Source organism: Echiichthys vipera (genome assembly GCF_963691815.1).
Source record: "Echiichthys vipera genome assembly, chromosome: X".
NCBI classification, from domain to species: Eukaryota; Metazoa; Chordata; class Actinopteri; order Perciformes; family Trachinidae; genus Echiichthys; species Echiichthys vipera.
Genome location: NC_139825.1, coordinates 33,950,995 through 33,963,206, shown reverse-complemented (window position 1 = coordinate 33,963,206; position 12,212 = coordinate 33,950,995).

Genomic DNA, 12,212 nt, shown 5'->3' with positions numbered 1-12,212 from the left:
TGTTAAAGCACCACGATCTGGACGAATTGCACCAAGTTCAACACAAAGCACATTATTGGGTCCCTGAAATATGAAGTAGATCGGATGAACAGTACTTGAGATATTAACACAATTACATGAATAAGTATGTATGTGTTCTTATCTATCAATTAACTCATCAGATCTGTTGACGAGTATTGAGTAAAGAAGAAAAGGATATAACATACATCCTCAAGCTTTTGTGGGAGAGCAAATGTAGCAGAGTTGAACCAATTTCTTCCAGAGGCTACAGCAAACAAAGGAAATACACTGAAATTGAACATATGGTTTAATGTCAGGTACATGTGTACACTCCCTTAGCTGTACTAACTCACCACCCCATCGTGAAATTTTAGTATTGTGGTTATCAAAGCATGTGACAAATGTTGCAGAACACATAGTATAATCCATGCAATGATGCTGCAGTCTAAAACACTCCTGGGGCTGTTTGACCCAAATTCAGAGCTCCATTTTGTGTGGCCGGTGCGAGGCAGGCACACTGGGCACAGCAAGAACAGGGTTGGGCTGCGCATGAGATAGTAGACAGCTATATTTATTCAAACAAGGAATCATCTCTTATGAAGGCCAATGTGTTCTCTGTGGAGTCTTCAACAAGGGCAGAGCTACTTTGTTTCTAGTGTTACACACAGATTCAAGTTTATGCTATGAATATGTATTTATCATTCCAGAGGAGTCTTCTTTTACAGATTGTAGCATAATGTTTTAAATTGTGGATTAATTTATGGGAGCTCGACCTTTAAGCCTTTCCCGTGTGTTAAATTTCCAGCTAAACGTGTTGTAAAAGAGACACAAAGAGGGAAAGCCTATGAATAAATGGATCTTGGAAACTTGCTGTGGCATGACCACAGGTTCTTGCCAAAACAGGCCTGTGAGTAGCATCCGCCCCAAATAAACTCCAGCCCTCCTCGCTTCTTTTTCTCCACCCATCCTCCAAGGCTACACCTGTTGCACGGGACACAGCATGTTGTTACAGCTTGCCCTCCAATGTTGGAAATGATTTTTCACAGCACAAGGATGATTCTCCTTTGATAGTTGGACATTAAGGTGACATAACAAGGTATGTTTTTCTCTTTATCTCTGCTCTCTCTTTTTTTTTTGCTGGCTTTTTTTGTTTTGTGGCTTAGATATTAAAATCAGGCTTTCCTCATCATGCTGCTTGTATTCTCATTAGTTCAACTGGATGTAGTATATTTTAGCCTCCAGGTGTGTTAGGGAACTATGTGGGAGATTATGAAACACTCTGCCCTCGGGCTTGTCTGCACAGATGAAGCTCACACTTTCCTGTGCTTATGGTTTTAGAGGGGAGTGTTAATATTTCATACACATCTCAGCAGTGAGGTTTTGTTGAAGTCACAATAAATTTTGCAACCAGGAAACATACAAACAATGTCCGTGAGCATGAACCCTTCATAGTGGCAATTCAAATTAATGAATGGCAATACATTGAAATAAAGGCACTTAACGAAGTGGTGGTAGAGGAGAATATAAAGAACGTGTGCTCAAGTACTATATGTAAGGACAAATTCAGGTACTTTACTTGAGTCTTTCTATTTTATGCAACTGTATACTCTGTGTTATACTCTCTATATATTATATATCACAGGACAGAGATGCTTTTAACATATGCTGATCTTGTAGAATATGATGTATTGCTGTAGATTAAAGTATGCAATAAAGAAGTTTAAATAAACACAACCTTGAACATCTACACCACTAAACATACACATTAATGCAGCAGTAATATTATTCAAGAAACATCATATATGATGTATGCCGATTTGACCATTTCAGAGGATTGAATGGGCGATATCAGTTGCTTATCCCTACCATACCGTAGATATGAGGTGGTATGGCCCTACTATAACTCCTAGTTTCCTTAGTAGGCTGTTAGAATTGTAACTTTTTCAGATTACTGATTTTCTTGTTTCTTGTTAAATGCATATTGTCATGTAAGTCATGTTCAAATGACTGTAACTACTGTAAATATTTGAATTGCCTCGTAAACTCGACGTCATTGACCTCAATGTCTCTCGAGAATAAATAAAGGTTATAATAATATCAATCTATTGTAATGGTAAGTTGGATCACCCATCAATGTTGCTCTAAGCTGGCAGACACATCGGCAGGACATCCACACAGGAGAAACCAGGCTTGCTTTTGTTAAGTGGTGAATTTCCTTACATTAAGTTCTTTAGTATGTTAACACAAACCACACTCTTTTCCTAAACCTAACCACATAATCCTATTGCTAAAACCTAACCATGTACATTTATTGCCTAAACTTAACAACATACTTGTATTGCCTAAACCTAACCATGTAAATTGATGCCCAAAACTAACAAAGTAACATCCATTTTGTTTGAACAAGCAACACAACTACTTTATCATTAAAAGTGACCCAAGGGATCCTAATGGCAAATTTAACCATGTGAATAGATTATTGTGAACCTACTGGTATGTGTAGCAGGCTTTTTCTAACCATGTCTATGAGGCTGATTACCATTGATTGCCCATTTAGTAGAGTGACAATGTCCGAAGTGGGTGCATACCCTAACAAAACTTTACAGGTGTGTAGCTGAGATCAAAAAGAGCGCTGGAAGTAGAAGGAAGAAATTAGGGTCATTGCCCTGCCACTTTACACCCATGGCCCGATATTGTATTGCAGTGTGATCCCATCCCAAGATGGTCTCTAGTTTCAGTAGCCATTTTAGTTAGGTTAATGATGTGATGAAAGCACTCAATGTCCTTGCAAGAATCATTCTTAATGGATCAATAAAGAGAAGTCTAAGTCTTAGTCTAACAGCAATGTCATATAATAATTTTTGGGGGATTAAATCAACATTAGTCTTTAAAATGCCAATGAAAAAATATTACAAATTCAGCTAATAAGTAAGGCAAATTACTCATTACTCCTGTTAGAGCATGGTCTGTGAGAGAAATGCTCTTTCCAAGGCTTTGCTTTGAAGCTCATCTTAGCTCAGTTGTCTGTGTGCAGGTCTCAGATCTTTCCAGTATCCCGTGGAGGAATCACAGCAAGTAGGTTTTACTTTTGATTTTTTTTCTTTCTTTCTTTCTTTCTTTCTTTCGTTTTAAATGTATCCGGATGTTTGGAAGTCCTAAACGAGTTCCACATCCTCTAAGAAAAACTGACACATGAATACGTTATTTAAGGCTTCAAAATATTGTTACAGGAATAATGGGGCTGAAAGGTGATACAAGCTATCATTTTAGAGGCCTAGCAGTAAGACACGACACGGAAATGTTTCTCGTGGACATGTAGACAATAGGGAACTGGACAAAGTAGGTCAATGTATTTTCTGAGGTGGTAAGTGCTATTCATTTGATCCTGGAGGTCACATTTCCTACCTGTAGGCCTGTTAACCCACACAAAGATGTTAGTTTCACCAACTTTCCTGTTTAGGAATCTGTCTTCCATCAAGGACTCACACCTGTTGGCCGTAGACACTGATGTGTGTGAGTGTGTGTATCTGTTGTTGTCTTTCTATACTTGTGGGATTTGTTGAGTCATGGAGACTAAAGGTCACAACCCCTAATAGTGTCCTGTGGCCTGTCTCGGGTTCAGCTGTCTCTATAAAGATGCCTGGGTCTTTATTTTAGTGCTTTTGTAATGAGCTGAGCTGTCATTAAGCTTTTACAACTTGAGCAACATGACCCATCTATTGAGTATTCCTAAACTACTCAACAGTGACACTTTTGTAATGAAGCTTTCACTCCTTCATGTTGGTGAATTATTATGCTTTTAAACTCAAATGGAGATAGGCCTACATACTTCCCTTTTTTATGTTTGCATGTCCCTTGGATGAATATACCCCAGTGCAGTTTGTATTTTACCTTATGTTATTTGGCAGTGGCTATATAAAGTCTGGCTTATCTATTGTTACTTTATCCCTTTCCAGCTGATGCACCATTACATACCCACATAAAAGCTTTTAATGTTTCCTAGAATGGAAATCCTTACAATCCTGGGCAAACACAGTCACAGACAGACAGGTGTGTCAGTAAACCCATCAAAAATGAGAACACACACATACACACACACACACACACACACACACACACACACTCACTCTCTCTCTCTCTCTTTCTTTCTCTAAAACAGCTACTTTTTGTGCACAATGCTAACACACCCTTTATTAGACAATTTGTGTTTATCACTTTTCTTTGCAGGGAGATAGCTGTATCTTTACACTGAGCCATATCTTATCAAACCTCTTTCGAATCCTTCGAAAAGACAGATGTGAAAACCTCAAAGTGCGTGTGTGTGTGTGTAACACAGCTCTGCCAGCCAGATGTTTCCTGGTCTTGGGATAATAATACCTTACATGGAGGCAGGTGAGGAGAGGGTCCTAATGCTTTTAAGTCCACATGCCATCTGGATCAATTTATCCTGCCAGTGGAAACGACTGCCTTCACCTGGCATTAGGTAGGAAGCACTTATCCTTAGTGCTTGTTTGGTCCGGGGTCGTGCATCATCTTGTCCTTTTTAGGACAGACTGCTCCTGCACTTGAACTATATGGCCAAGTCTATTCATTTCAGATGCTTTGAAGTCAAGAGATCATGTGTAGATGGTAAACAGAGTGCTGAGAGCATAATAGCCTTCTCTGTTTCGGTGGTTGTTAAGACTCTTTAAATTACAGTCACTACACTGATGAAACATGACATCTAGTGGTCCAATAGCTACACTGCAAGTTCAGTGAGGAAAGCCCATACAAGACAGGGAACCACACTGTGTTTAGTGTAAGTGTATTCTATAATGAAAATGAAGATGTAATGTGTATTATTCCCAGTTTTACTGGGCTTGGGGCTGAACCATATGTTTCACAGTACAGAGGAAACACACTGTAATCATAGCTGTCAGCCACTGACAGTTACAAGCTAACAAACAACAGAAACTAATAAAAGATGCTTACTACACTTAGCATTCTGATACCGATTTTAGTGCACAAGAGATTCCCCATCTGAGTCTGACTGACGCTGGATTCAGGACGCAAAAGCTATATTTACATGCTTTAATGTCCAAAAACCACATTATTCTTCTCATTCTGGTCTGTCTGAATACACTTGTATTTACCCTCTGTCAGAAACGCTGCATTCTAGCGCCTGTCTCATTAAGGCCCACATCTGAAAAAGTTCCGTCTGTCTGCTCTAATTGTTTTCTCTGCAACGTCATTGCAGGCCAGGGGATGACTGTAACAGCACAAGCACTTCTACCATGAAATATCACCAAGCACCAATTAAAGCACTTTAACCAAATCTTCACAATTGGGAAATCAACATCAGTGGCCACAGCATTCTCAGATGTTAGCATTTAGTTACATATAGCAGTGTATGTAATGTAAATAATTGCAGTAGCATGCCTTGAGCAGATGACCATACACAGAAATCTATCATAAGTTGATGTCAGCTTGTAGTCAAAGAAAACAGTATTCATGTCAGTCTAAATCAGGGGTTCTTGCTCACAGGGTAGTAGCTATTGTTCTCCACCAAAGCAATCAATCATTTAACCCTGTTAAACAGAACTGTTGTCCTCTGCATATGGCAAAGTCCACCTTTATGAGCTATAAAGGTGGAATTTTCCAAAGGAGGGTGAAAATGAAATATTCATTTAGTAATAAATTCAATTAAATGTAATTAAAGTATTCAGCCAAAAGAAAAATTCCAATACCCTCTCCCTTTTCTGACAGCCTCCCCCTTCTAATAATTTTGGTACAGTCTCTTACTATTGGCTTTCATTCCCTGATCTCTATCAAATGAACAGAAAATCTAGCTCCTGTTGTGCATTGGATTGGTCCTGTAGAATGCCAAGCCATCACTGTGTGGAGTGTCTTTATGGTTAGCCAAAACATCTGCTACACCCACAACCACAACCAAAAGAAAGCAAAGAAAGCAGGCGCAGCTTGGACTAGGAGAAACTGAACGCAACTACGGATTAAACAGTTTTTAGTAAGCAGACACGCCTAAAGTAAATAACAAAACAGGAATAGTATCAAAGCAGGCATAGCAGAAGAAAAATGAAATAATTTGATTTTCTCATCCAGGGAAATAAATGATTCAGGGTGGTTTTTGAGAACAAAGAGAGCAGAAATAGAACTGTTGAAGAGGGTGAAATAATGATGCACATGAGAGTTTTTCATGCTTAATGTCTTAGTAAATTAATTATCAACTATGTCCAGTTCAAGTTCTTGTTACCAAGTGATAAAGAATAAAATAAATGCAATAAGAAGAAGAGGGTGAGAAGAGCAGGGACAAAAGAGCTAAAAACAGGCAGTTCAGCTGGGATAAGAATTAAGCAGTATTAAAAAAAGAGGGGAGAGTGGCAGGAGGAATTGATGCAAGAAGACATGTTTAGGGGGAAATGGAGAAGAAAAGGAAATAGCTGACATGGAAGAGCGCTGAGAGATCCGTGTCAGGGAAGGTAAAGTAGTTAGAGGCGGTCAGAGAGAAATAATCTCAGGAGACACAGAGGACACATGTGATGAGACAGATGCAGGGAGTGAGAGGGGAAAAAGAGGGGTGGGGATAGTCAACAGATTAGATTTACACTGACTTGTGGTGACTCAGTGGTATTTTAATAAAGCTCACATATTACTGTCTTATTGTCTTAGACTTTCCCAACAAAATTAACACTCCTGTTTATTTGCATGTCAAGCTCTGTGAATCACACCATAAATCTGTCGTTGATATTGGGCCCTATTCCACCTCTTCTGAGAAGAGGCCTTTTCTAATAAAGCTTGTGGCTGTCTCCTGCTTGCCAGTTTTCTCCATCTATGAGTGGATCTTATCTAATGAGAAACAAGCATAACAATCTTAGTTTTGTATTGTATGGCTCTTGACTGGTCATGTGTTAAGGAGGATAGGAGAAGCGTGAAGATATCTCCTCCAAGCTGCTCTTTTATCACATATACCCACACACACACCTGTTGTCCTCTGTTTCACCTGAAACAACACTGTGTGTGTGCCCAGCAGTCTATCTCTGACTCAGCGCCGTGTTTGGGTCTCCCAGTTTCCCATGGCCCAGCAACAGGCGTTGTTTTCATATACTACTCTCCCAAAACACCATTGTGTCGACAGCTTTGCTTACACAAGCAGAGTTGAGAGTTAAATACTGTCTTCGGTGTAGTCTTCATGGGTGTCCCTGGGGCTACTTCGGGTGACTTTCTTGAAAAGCTTTACTCTGCATCAGTGAGAAAAACCTTTGTTTGTTTGTCATGTTTTTAAAAAAAACAAAACAAAAAAAAAACATGTTTATTGATTCTCAACAAAGAGAAAAAAAAGTAAAGAACACAGCACATCATGCATTACAACAATACATCATGGTCATAAAATGAGTGAAAACTAAAGACAGAATAAGAGCACAGAAGAAAAGAAAATATATATAACAATATTTAAATGAATAGGTTGGTAGACATACAATATTAAATTCTTGTTCGCACTGTGAGGCTTTGTACACTAGCCAGTGTCTAAGACACATTTTTAAGGTAATTCAGTTATGGGTCCCATGTTTGATCAAACATATCCTCTCTGTCTTCACTGTAGAATCTCAGTCTCTCCAGATATAAAGTGTTTGACAATTCTCCAAACCATAAGTTATAAGTGGGCACAGAATCAGTTTTTTAGCAATCCCCATCCCAAATTGAACTGCTTTTGAACTGTTTCTTATTGACAAAAGAAACGACAATCCTCGACCCCAGAATGGTAACTGGAGGGTTCGGTGCCATATTTTTAGCCCAGCTCTGTGGAGGAAGGTAATCTGTCTTGACCGGTTGGGGAGAAAGAAGAGGAGAGAGAAAGATAGAAAGTAGTAGTTATAGAAGTAGCAGGAAGCGTCATGCAGGATCACCGCAGCAGGCACCACCACGATCAGCAAAGACCTACACACAGGACCACCGCAGCAGGCACCACCACGATCAGCAGAGACCTGTGAGACGACAGAGCACAAACAACTCCAGGGAAGAAGTTGAATTAGTAACATGCATTGATGAGACATGAATGACACAGACAGAGAGGAGAGAGGGTCAGAGTATTAGGAAATGTATTATCCCCCGGCAGACTAGGCTTATAGCAGCATCATTAAGCAGAACAAACTCAGCTTTAAAAATAACAACATTGATGAGGGCTCGTAAGCCCTAGCTGTAAGCTTTATCAAAAGGAAAGTGTCTGCCTTCCGAATAACACTTGGGAGTTGGTTCCACAGGAGAGGAGCTTGGTAGCTGAAGGCTCTGTCTCCCATTCTACTTTTGGAGTCTCTAGGAACGACAAGTAGCCCTGCATTCTCAGAGCGCAGCGATCTAGTCAGCTGATACGGTACTATGAGCTCTTTAAGATACAACGGAGCCTGACCAATTAGAGCTTTGTAGGTAAGGAGATGGATTTTAAATTCTATTCTAGATTTTACAGGTAGCCAGTGCAAAGAAGCTAATACAGGAGAAATATGTTCTCTTGGATTTGTTTTAGTTAGTACTCGATCTGCAGCATTTTGGACCAATTGGAGACTTTTAACAGATTTATTGGAGCAACCTGATAATAAGGAGTTGCCTAGAAGCAACAAATGCATGGACTAGTTTTTTTGTATCTTTCTAAGACACAATGTTCCCAATTTTCGCAATATTACGCAGGTGAAAATATGCAGACCTTGTCTTTAGTTTTATGTGAGAATCGAAGGACATATCCTGATCAAAAATAACACCCAGATTTCTTACTGTGGTGCTGGAGGACAACACAACATCATCCAGAGTAATAATATCTTTAGCTATTGAGTTTCGGAGGCCTTTGGGGCCAAGTACAATAACTTCATTTTTTTCTGAGTTTAACATCAGAAAATTGCAGGTCATCCAGCTTTTTATTTCCTTAATGTACATTTGAAGTTTTTCTAACTGATCGGTTTCTTCTTGTTTGATCGATAACTATAATTGTGTATCATCAACATAATAATGAAAATTTATGGAGTGCTTCCTTATAATATTTTGTAAGGGAAGCATATATAAGGTGAATAGAGCCAAGGACAGAACCCTGTGGGACTCCCAGACTAACTTCAGTGTACATAGAGGATTTGTCGTTAACATGTACAAACTGAGATCTATCTGATAAATAAGACTTAAATCAGCTCAGTGCGGTTTATTTAAGGCCAATTACATGCTCCAGTCTCTGTAGCAGGATGCGGTGGTTAATAGTGTCGAATGCAGCACTAAGATCTAGTAAAACAAGTACAGAGACAAGTCCTTTGTCTGAAGCTATTAGAAAGTTGTTAGTAATTTTTACCAGTGCTGTCTCAGTGCTATGATTTATTCTAAATCCTGACTGGAAATCCTCAAATAACTAATTATTATGTAAAAAGTCACAAAGCTGATTGACGACTAATTTCTCGAGGATCTTAGAGAGAAAAGGAAGGTTAGATATAGGTCTAAAGTTGGCTAGTACCTCAGGATCAAGACTGGGCTTTTTAAGAAGAGGTTTAATTACAGCTACTTTAAAAGACTGTGGTACATAACCTGCTGATAAAAACATGTTAATCATATCTAATACAGGAGTGCTAACTAAAGGTAACACTTCTTTAAGTAACCTGGTTGGAATAGAGTCTAGGAGACAAGTAGAAGGCTTTGCTGCCGAAATAGTAGAGGTTAATTTGTTAAGGTCAACTGTAGAAAAGCAATCCAAGAATATATCAGGTCGTACAGTTGTTTCTAAGGTTCCTGGGTTTGAAGAATAATTAGTGCCAAGCGAGTTGATTTTGTCTATAATAGTTTAATTTTATCATTAAAGAATGTCATGAAGTCGTTACTACTGAGGGTCACAGGAATACATCGCTCAATAGAGCTGTGGCTCTCTGTCAGCCTGGCTACAGTGCTGAAAAGAAATCTAGGATTGTTCTAGAAGATGAATCAGTCAATTAATTATTTACTGATTAGCCTGACTTATCTAATGCTACAAATATGTCAGAATTTCCCCTTATTAGGCAAGACTAGTAGAAAGAGGCTGTGCCTACAAAAAAGAAAAGTCTGAGCTTTGGGGTATGACACATGTGCAGTAAAGTATGGTCTGCAATTGCTGTGAGGCTTATTTCTACTGCCATCTGCTGGAACCCTCCAACAGCGCAGCTCCAGTTCCATTGTGCATGAGTCATACCCCGACTCACAGAGATTCTTTTATGATGTCCTCATTAAATGATAGTCCTCATATGATGATAGCCTCCTTCCTTACCCTTGTTATCGGGGCGACCTCTATAGCTTCCCTGCTAGAGCCTGCGTCCCATATAGGTTGAGTCCTTTTCAGCAGCCCGGGTTGCGGCCCTTTACTCTGTGTCACACCCTCTGTCTTTTTTCCTTCTCTATCATTGACGTAATAAAAGTCCCCAAAGAACACTTGACAATACATTTAAAATGACCTCAGCATTAGTTTTACTTTTAAATTAGAGAAAGAGAGTACTTCTTTATTCCCAGTGGGATTCTTTTCTCTTAGAGCAGCACATTTAAGACATAAAAAAAAAGTATATAAAATACTTATGAACAGTAACTTAAATCACCACTTCATCACAAGGTTCTGCAACATTTTTAATGTTTGATTATGATTTATGCTATCATTGCATGCTTACATACCTATCAAACTTTAATAAGTTACACAAACATGCTGATGATTTTTCCATGTCATCACACCATATACTGACCCTCATGCAGCAGTAGACTAATGAGTCAGTGCGTTTACATGCACATCAGTAACCTGGAAAAGGCCTTACCCCGGTTAAGGTAATAATCAGGTTATTGGAGTAACTCGACCTCCGGTATAGTGGATGCCGCTCCACCAACATACAGCTGGACTGAATACGGCTTTATTTTCCGATCCCCCTTTGACAAAAACACAAACGGATGACTTTTGGACAGAATTACGACCAAAATGCGTCGTCTTGGTAGTGATGTTAGTTGCCATTGCAAAGTCCTTCCTCGGTTTAAAGTTTTTTCACGTTGTTTTCGGCGCTGTTGCTTCCTGGTTCATTCTATTTCCGGGTCAAAAGTCACCGGGGTATGGTTTTTACATGGTGTTTGAGAAACCTGGGTATGCCCTTAACCCAATTATAATCGGGTTTTTAAACTGCATGTAAACGCACTGCATGAGTCAGGTATGACAACAAAGAGCTGGGCATGACAAGATGAGTCTGAGATGTCCATATAATGGCTTTCTTTTTGGCATCACCCTCAGGTGAAACTGATTATTACTGCTTCACTGGTGGTAAATATACTTTTATTTTTTCATCAACCTAAAAGGCACTTTTGCTTTTTTGTGTGTAATGAGCATTACAACCTCATGAGGCCGCTACGGTGGCTCCAGACAGTCAGTCTTGTTGTTTTATTCTTAGTTGTCAGGAGAAAGGGAAACAACCTTTTTTGAGCCAAAGTCTCAAGCTTCCCACATTCTTGTGCCTCAGCTTGCAGCCCCCCCCCCTACCCCCCCCCCCCCCCCCCCCCCCTCCGACATGTCTGCTGTTGTGAATTTAACACCTGCTTCTTACTACACCAGCACCCAACAGTGTCCAACTCAAGGTTAAAACCTCTCAGCGCTTTGGCTCTCAGGAAAACACATCAGGACAGAAAGGAACCAAAACATGTGGAACTGCTCAGTGGGTCTACCATGAGAGTTTCACATATGATGATAATCACTACAGCATCTAAATCATTTAAAAAAAATTATATAAAACAAAAGCTTGCACATAATCCACAGAGATGGGAAAGTCCTTGATTTGATTTATCAAAACGGTCTATGCAGAAACATCAATTGTTTCACTATTAGTTCATTGTGCAGTCCTCAATTACTTAAAAAGGAAAATTAATGTGATATCACAAAACCACAAACACTTCACATACAATTATACACTGTCCAGTCCAGTCAAAGCCCACACAAACAATATGGAATTATGGTTTCTTCTTTCCAGCTATGGCAAAGATGTTTCCAATTTACATAATTCCTCTCCTGCATGGTCCATTATTCCAAGCATTTGATGTACTAAGTGAGCAGGATTCATTGGCAAAGCTTATTGTTTTCCGAAAGGGAATGAAGTTCATATTGAGGATAAACAGGATGCTGTGATATAAAAACATGAGGACAGTCATCTGGGATGTGACTTTTTGAGCCGCTGAACTACAGGCATCAACAGAGGATTATA